Source organism: Triticum dicoccoides, chromosome 3A, assembly GCF_002162155.2.
Source record: "Triticum dicoccoides isolate Atlit2015 ecotype Zavitan chromosome 3A, WEW_v2.0, whole genome shotgun sequence".
Classification (NCBI taxonomy): domain Eukaryota; kingdom Viridiplantae; phylum Streptophyta; class Magnoliopsida; order Poales; family Poaceae; genus Triticum; species Triticum dicoccoides.
The window spans coordinates 436,064,727-436,072,950 of NC_041384.1; positions in this window are offsets into that span (position 1 = coordinate 436,064,727).

The following is an 8,224-nucleotide window of genomic DNA, read 5'->3' on the forward strand; positions in this document are numbered from 1 at the left end:
CCGCCCGCGCTCGCCGCCGCCGCCAAGCCCCTCCGCCCTCGCGAGCTGCTGCCCCGCCTCGCTGGAGCTCTCTCGCCGGAGGTAGCCGCCGCGCCCTGTCGCCGGTTTTTTTATAAAACCGTTCGGTTTTTTTTCAGAAACCCTAGATCCGTTTTTTCGGATTCGCCGGTTTTTCTCGATTCTTCCAGTTAGCGGACTTTCGTCCGTATTTTCGTTTAACGAACGGTTTTCACCCGTTAGTTATAGCTAACGAACGCTCGTTCGTCAGTCTGTTCGTGAGTTTTCTTTTATCAGATTTATTCCGCGATTTTTCTGATCGTCATTTTTGATCCGATCTTAGTTTCTGTTTATCTTTTTGCTCGTTTAACGGAATCCGGCGCTTGTCTGTTCGTGAGTTTTCTTTTATCGGATTTATTCCGCGATTTTTCTGATCGTGATTTCTGATCCGATCTTAGTTTCTGTTTATCTTTTCGCTCGTTTAATGGAATCCAGCGATTCAAGCACCAGGAGTTTCGTCTCGAAACCCTCTTTCCGTTTAACCAACTCAAACAAGTTTTTGCTACTGTAAAATTTGACCTAGTTTCAGATTAGTAAACGAAGCTTCTTTCTTTCGCCATTTGAGTTTCGTTGCTTCGTTTGTTTTGATTCTTTTTGTGAACCGGAGTTCTTAATTTGAAATTTCTGGTCAACCTCTCTAATTTGAGTTTTGCTTGTGCATCGTTGCTTATTACTTATGTATGTTATTGTTTGCTTGCGATAGAATTACTGGAGTGCGAAGCATGTTACTATGAGTCTCTAGGATTCGCGGATCGTCAGCAAGGCAAGTAACACTTTGATCATATCCCATTATTACCTAGTTCTTATGTATTAGTTCCAATCCTCAAACATTGCATGATTAGGATGTCATTAACTTGTGGGTTGGGAAGTAGTTGCTGAGGTAGAACCTACTGCCCTGTTATATTCAAACCCTTGGGAGTTACTTCTACGTGGTTTGGGTTTCAGTGAAATTCATGTCAGGTGTGAGATTGTTAATTAATGGTTCAACTTAAGGTGGCAACTTAATCAAACAACTGGGTGGATTGAGGCACCTGGGGAACCCAGTGTTGTTTTTTTTGGAAATCCCGGGATACCCGTGTGATCTTCCTATGGACCGCCACCCAGGCTCAAAGGGAATTGAGATGATTCATGCTAGAAACTTCCGTGTGCAGCCACAAGCTATTATGGGCTTTAGCATAGTTGAGTAAGTTACGTGAAGCTCTTGAAGAGGTAGATCAGCAGGTAGTGGGTTTTGTAGGTTTGGTATGGTCTACCTGGAGTAGAGAGTTAACGTTTCTGAAAGACTGTGTCTTGGTCATCCGTTTCTCAAACACCATGTAGTGCGAGAAATCCAACGGAGGCGATCGAGTCTTGTGGGGAAAAGTGCGCAAACCTCTGCAGAGTGTACAATCTAATCATGGTTAGCCATGTCCCCGGTTATGGACAATTCTTGAGTATCTAGTACATGGGTTATCACATGTATCTCACCATGCTTAATTAATACTGTTGGGATGTTAATCACTTTAATTGGGATTGAGTTGGGGATACCTTCTCAATGATGTTTCAACCACCATGATAGTAAAATTAAAATCTATTCCGTTTTTGTAGGAAAAAATTGGCTTTTCGCAAAACTACAACCATACAGCTTTCCACCAACCATATATGCATGTAGTGATAGCATTATTCTGTTTCTGCTCTACCGTGTTATATTGCCAGCATATTCCCTGTGCTGACCCGTTTTCGGGCTGCAACGTATTATGTTGCATACTTTTCAGACGAGGAGTAAGGTTCGTTAGATCATTGTCGTGCAGCTCAGCTATGTCGTTGGAGTTGATGGATTCACCTTATCTTCCAAGCCTTCCGCTGTTATCGCATTAGATGGCCTTAAGCCATATTATTGTAATAAGTTCTCTTTGGAGACATTCGATGTAATAGTGTGTGATTTCTACTCTGTTATAAATCCTTCGAGTACTGTGTGTGTCAGCATTACCGATCCAGGGATGACACTGAAGCACAGAGACTTGACCATCTGAGGTCGGGTCGCTACAAAATGGTATCAGAGCACACGCTGAGTGTAGGACACGACCCCTAAGATAAACCCTAGGTCACACTTCTCTTCTCATTTCTGACTCCTCTCCATTTTCTACTCTTTAGGATGATGGAGATGAAGAACAAGTTTGCACAACTGGATGAAGACACACCTTTTGGACGCCACTTGAAGGAAGTCACTAGGTACTTGAACATTGGAATACCAAGCTTCACCGGGATGTACAACGCCACTTTACCTGAAGAGGAGCGCTGGATGATTCAAGTACAAGTTCCAGGAAGGACGTTCTCGCCAACTTCTAAACCCATATAATTTTCCTTCGACGCACCAACCTGGAGTTTAGGAAAGAGTATGGCAGCTCACATCACCATGGGACGCATTGGAGAAGTTTACAACAGGGAGCTTAAGGACACTATTTACCAAATATGTGGGCGTCGAGACGAGCAATGGGAAGTAATCAACACCAGGAAGAATAGATCCATTGCAGCTTTCATCCAGGAGTTAAACCAGCACATTCGACATCAGGAGAACCAGATGTGTGCGGACATGATGGACTTGAAGAAGGCGAAGACTAGGATCATCGAGCTGGAGGAAGAACTCAAGTTTACCCGCGATGGATATGAGGAGGAAATCAAGACCCTACTGGAGAAGAATGACGACTTAGTCAAGAAGATCGGAGTATTCATGGGAGGACCAGCACCAATAGAAGAAGAAGAAAAACCCAAGGAAATACGCCTCGAGGACTACATCATCATCGTCAACACCGACTCCGACCCTAGTAATGATGACTTCGAAGACGAAACTGGAGCAGACATCATGGAGTCTTCCACCGATCAAAATTTCTAGATGACTACCATATATTAGTAGTATTTCCCCCATGTATATAGTAGTAGTGAGAACTTTTGCGATAGTTCTAGACCATTTGTATGCCCTTGCTTGATTGATTGAGTGAAATGATTGTGTTTGTCTCATGTGCATATGGGTAGTGTTTTCTCATTAGACCTCTTCTATTCTAAATCTCTCCCATCTAAACCCCTCATATGCCTCCGAGACGTGACACCGGTTTTGCCTTCCCGCCGGAGCTCACCCAGTTGATCCAGCAGCAGAATGCCTTGATGAAATTGCTAGTTTAGAACCAGGGCAATAACAACAACAACAACAACAACAACAACCCACCGCCAGTGGACAACCTAGCCCGTTTTCTAAGGTTACAGCCACCGGTGTTTTCCAGTAGCACCGAGCCTATAGTTGCTGATGATTGGCTATGCCGTATTGGAAGGGAGTTGACCACCGCAGGTTGCACAGATGCTGAGAGAGTGCGCTTTGCCACACATCAATTGGATGGACCAGCAGCCTCATGGTCGGAGAATTACACAGCCACTTTTCCTATAGCCAATGTCACTTGGGACCAGTTTCAGCAAGCTTTCCGCACAGCCCATGTCTCCACTGGAGCTATGCAAATGAAGAAGCGGGAGTTCCGCAACCTACGCCAGGGGAACCGTACAGTGGCTCAGTACGTGGATGAGTTTAGCAAGTTATCTCGCTACGCCCCTGATGATGTGGCCATAGATGCCGCGAAGCAGGAGAAGTTTATGGAAGGGCTGAATGATGAGATGAGCATGCAGTTGATGGTAGCAACCTTCAACAACTACCAGCAGTTGGTAGATAAGGCTCTTATGATTGAAGGGAAACAATAGCAGATTGAGAGCCGCAAGAGAAAGTATGGACAAGGGAAGTATAACTCAGGAGCTCAGGACAAGCCTCGCCTAACCCCGAACACGGGAGGACTTGTTCACAACCATGGAGGTCACAATCACACTGGAGGAGGATCACATAACCACAGTGGTGCTAAGAATGGGAATGGGAATGGAGCAAACAACAATCAGAACCGCCCCAACCCGTCCACTCCCGCCAAAAGAGACTTAAGTCAGGTTACCTGTTTTAAGTGCGGGAAGACCTGACACTATGCCAATGATTGCTCCGAAGGAAGGAATGGAAACGGAAATGGAAGCACTAGGAAGAAGCCCAATCCATTCAACAAAGGACAAGTGAACCACGTTAATGTGGAGGAGGTTGAAGAGCAGCCGGACACGGTAATAGGTAAGTTTTTGGTTAAGTCATTTATCGCTCTTGTTCTTTTCGATACTGGTGCATCGCATTCATACATATCAAGGGGATTCGTGGATAAGTTTAAACTACCAACCCAAACCCTTAGGACCCCTCTTTTAGTGAGTTCACCTGGAGCAGAGTATATGGCTAGCCGATGGTGTGACTAGATACCCTTAACCATTGGTACACATGTTTTTCCGTCCGACCTAATTATCTTGGAGTCACAAGGATTGGATGTGATATTGGGTATGGACTGGATGTCAAAGTTTGGAGGAAGCATTAACTGTGCTAGTAAGTCGATTTATCTCACCACCCCGGAAGGAAGAAGGATTAAGTATGTACCTAGGCATGTGCCTAGGAGGAGTCAAGTGAATGCCCTTACGGGAGTTGTTCAGGAGGAAATGCCTATAGTGAAGGATTACCCGGATGTTTTCCCAGAGGAGTTACCAGGCATGCCACCGAACAGAGATATTGAGTTTTTGATAGAGTTGTTACCAGGAACAGGACCAATATCCAAGAGACCCTATCGGATGCCCGCAAATGATCTAGAAGAAATTAAGAAACAGATCAAGGAGTTATTGGAGAAAGGATATATCCGAAGAAGTTCATCACCTTGGGGAGCCCCAGTACTTTTGGTTGAGAAGAAGGATAAATCCCTGAGGATGGTTGTCGATTATCGAGCATTGAATGAAGTGACGATTAAGAACAAGTACCCACTGCCGATGATCAACGATCTGTTTGATTAGTTGCAAGGAGCTAAAGTATTTCCGAAGATCGATTTGCGATCGGGGTATCATCAGTTGAAGATACGAGAGAAGGACATACCAAAGACGGCGTTCACAATGCGATATGGATTATACGAGTACACGGTCATGTTATTTGGACTGACTAACGCCCCTGCCTATTTCATGAGCATGATGAACAAGGTGTTCATGGAGTATTTGGACAAGTTTGTTGTGGTGTTTATTGATGATATCATGGTATACTCGAAGAACGAGGAGGAGCACAAAGAGCATTTGCGTTTAGTTCTCGAGAAGCTCAGGGAACACTAGTTGTATGCTAAGTTTAGCAAATGCGAGTTTTGGCTGAAGGAAGTTGGATTGGACATGTTATATCAGGAGAAGGTATAGCAGTAGACCCCAGCAAGGTTCAGTCAGTCACTGAATGGTTGGCACCCACCTCAGTTAGCGAGATCCGCAGTTCTCTTGGACTCGCAGGATACTACCGGAGATTCATTGAGAATTTTTCCAAGATTGCAAAACCAATGACTGAACTGTTGAAGAAGGATACCAAGTTTAAATGGACAGAAGATTGTGAAGCAAGTTTCCAGGAGTTGAAGAAACGTTTGACTACAGCCCCAGTGCTAGTACTGCCAGATATACATAAGGAGTTCCAAGTGTATTGTGACGCCTCTCGCTTAGGACTTGGATGTGTGTTTATGCAGGACAGAAGAGTTGTTTCATATGCCTCATGACAACTAAAACCTCATGAGTTGAATTATGCCACACATGATTTGTAGCTAGCAACCGTAGTGCATGCGTTGAAGACTTGGAGACATTACCTTATTGGAAACCGTTGTGATGTGTACACGGATCACAAGTGTTTGAAGTACATCTTCACCCAGAAGGAGATGAACCTTAGGCAGAGGAGATGGTTGGAGCTTATAAAGGATTATGACATGAAGCTACACTATCATCCAGGAAAGGCCAATGTCGTAGCAGACGCATTGAGTCGGAAGAGTTATGCTAATATCCTTGAAAGTAAAGGAATGCCGATGGAATTAGCAAAGGAGATCATGGAACTTCGGTTAGAGATTGTACCTAGAAGGTTCATTGCCACATGGAGGTTCAGTCGACATTGCTGGACAAGATTCGGGAAGCTCAGAAAGATGATAAAGAGATTGCCGAGATAAAGGAGAAGATGGGCAAAGGAAAGGCCAAAGTTTTTCGTGAGGATGAGCACGATACCCTATGGTTTGAGGACCGAGTTTATGTGCCCAACAACCAGGAGATCAGGAAGTTAATACTTCAACAGGCCCATGACTCACCATACTCGATACACCCCGGAAACACCAAGATGTATTTGGATTTGAAGGAACGTTTCTGGTGGACTGGTATGAAGAAGGATATTGTCGAGTATGTAGCCACATGTGATGTATGTCAGAGAGTTAAGGCAGAACATCAGAAGCCAGCAGGACAGTTACAGCCTATGCCGATACCCGAATGGAAGTGGGATAAACTTGGCATGGACTTTATCACCGGATTACCCAGGACTAAAGCAGGATATGATTCCATATGGGTAGTAGTTGATCGTTTGACCAAAGTAGCTCACTTCATCCCAGTGAAAACCACCTATACAAGTGCAAAGTTGGCCAAGATCTATATGTCCAGAATCGTATGTCTTCATGGAGTTCAGAGGACCATCGTATCGGATCGAGGAACAGAGTTTACTTCAAAGTTTTGGCATCAGTTACACCAGACTTTGGGAACGAGATTGGAGTTTAGTACAACGTTTCACCCGCAGACAGATGGACAGACTGAGAGAGTCAATCAAATTTTGGAGGACATGTTGAGAGCCTATGCGCTAGATTATGGATCTAGTTGGGATGACAATTTGCCGTATGCAGAGTTCTCATACAATAATAGCTACGAAGCCAGTTTGAAGATGGCACCGTTTGAAGCCCTGTATGGGCGCAGGTGCAGAACACCGTTGATGTGGGATGAGGTAGGAGACCGACAGTTGTCTGGACCAGACTTGATGAAAGAATCTGAGGAGAAGGTAAAACTGATCCGAGACCGACTGAAGATTGCTCAGTCCAGGCAGAAGAGTTATGCAGACTCAAAACGCAAGGAGGTAACCTACAAAATTGGAGATAGAGCATATCTGCGAGTATCTCCCTTGCGAGGAGTGAAACGTTTTAGAGTTAAAGGAAAGTTAGCCTTGAGATTTGTAGGACCGTATCGCATTTTGGAACGGATGGGAGAAGTCGCCTACAAGTTGGAGTTACCTGAGGGATTGTTAGGAGTCCACGACGTGTTCCACGTTTCACAGCTGAAGAAGTGTCACGCTGAGATGGCGGAAATACCATTAAGAGATACAGTACCCTTGGAGGCGATTCAGTTGGACAGTGATTTGACTTACGAGGAGAAGCCAGTTAAGATTCTTGAGTTTGCCAGCAGAGTCACCCGCGGTAAGGTTATCAAGTTTTGCAAAGTTCAGTGGAGCCACCATACCGAGGATGAAGCTACCTGGGAACGAGAGGATGATCTCCGCAAGGACAACCAATACCTATTTTCAAGCCAACCCGAATCTCGAGGGTGAGATTCATCTTAAGGGGGGTAGGTTTTTAACATCCCAAATTTTCAATTTGGAATGTTATACATAGATCATCCATGCATATCATGTTTTATTGCTTTTCCGTTCCGTAATCCTCGAAATCCAAAGCAGCTCAAGGACCCTCGGAGAGAGTTGGGGATTTCCCGGTCTTCATATTTGATTCTTTTATCAAATAATGAAAAGAGGATTTGATTTTAATTATTTCTCTCCGAAAAGTATTTCACATTAAAAAATTAAAGAGAGGAGATAATATGACTTCTCCAAAATAAATGAAATATTGGAGGCAAAATATTAAAATCATTAAATTGATTTTTATTGGATTTTATTCGGATTTTATTTGCATTAGAAAAATTGCATGTTTTTCAAAATTGCATTTTAGGGCCAAGAAAATGTTCATCTTATTCTAAATATTTTATTTAGACGGTGAAATATTGTTTTGGCATTTTTAGGTTTTTATTTTTTTTCTAGGATTTTATTTAGGTCGGCGAAGTTAAAAAAAGGTTCCGCGCCGACTGGGCCTAAGGCCCAGCCGTGCCAGGCCGCCGCCGCCTCCTGCGCGCGCGCGCCGCCGCCGCCGCCACTCGGACCGGAGTCCGAGTTGGACTCCGCCTCCGTCGCGCCTTGCCCCCTCCTCCAAGTCGCCGCCCCCGCCCCTTTATATACGCCGCCACCCCCGCCCCAACACCACCGCCGCCG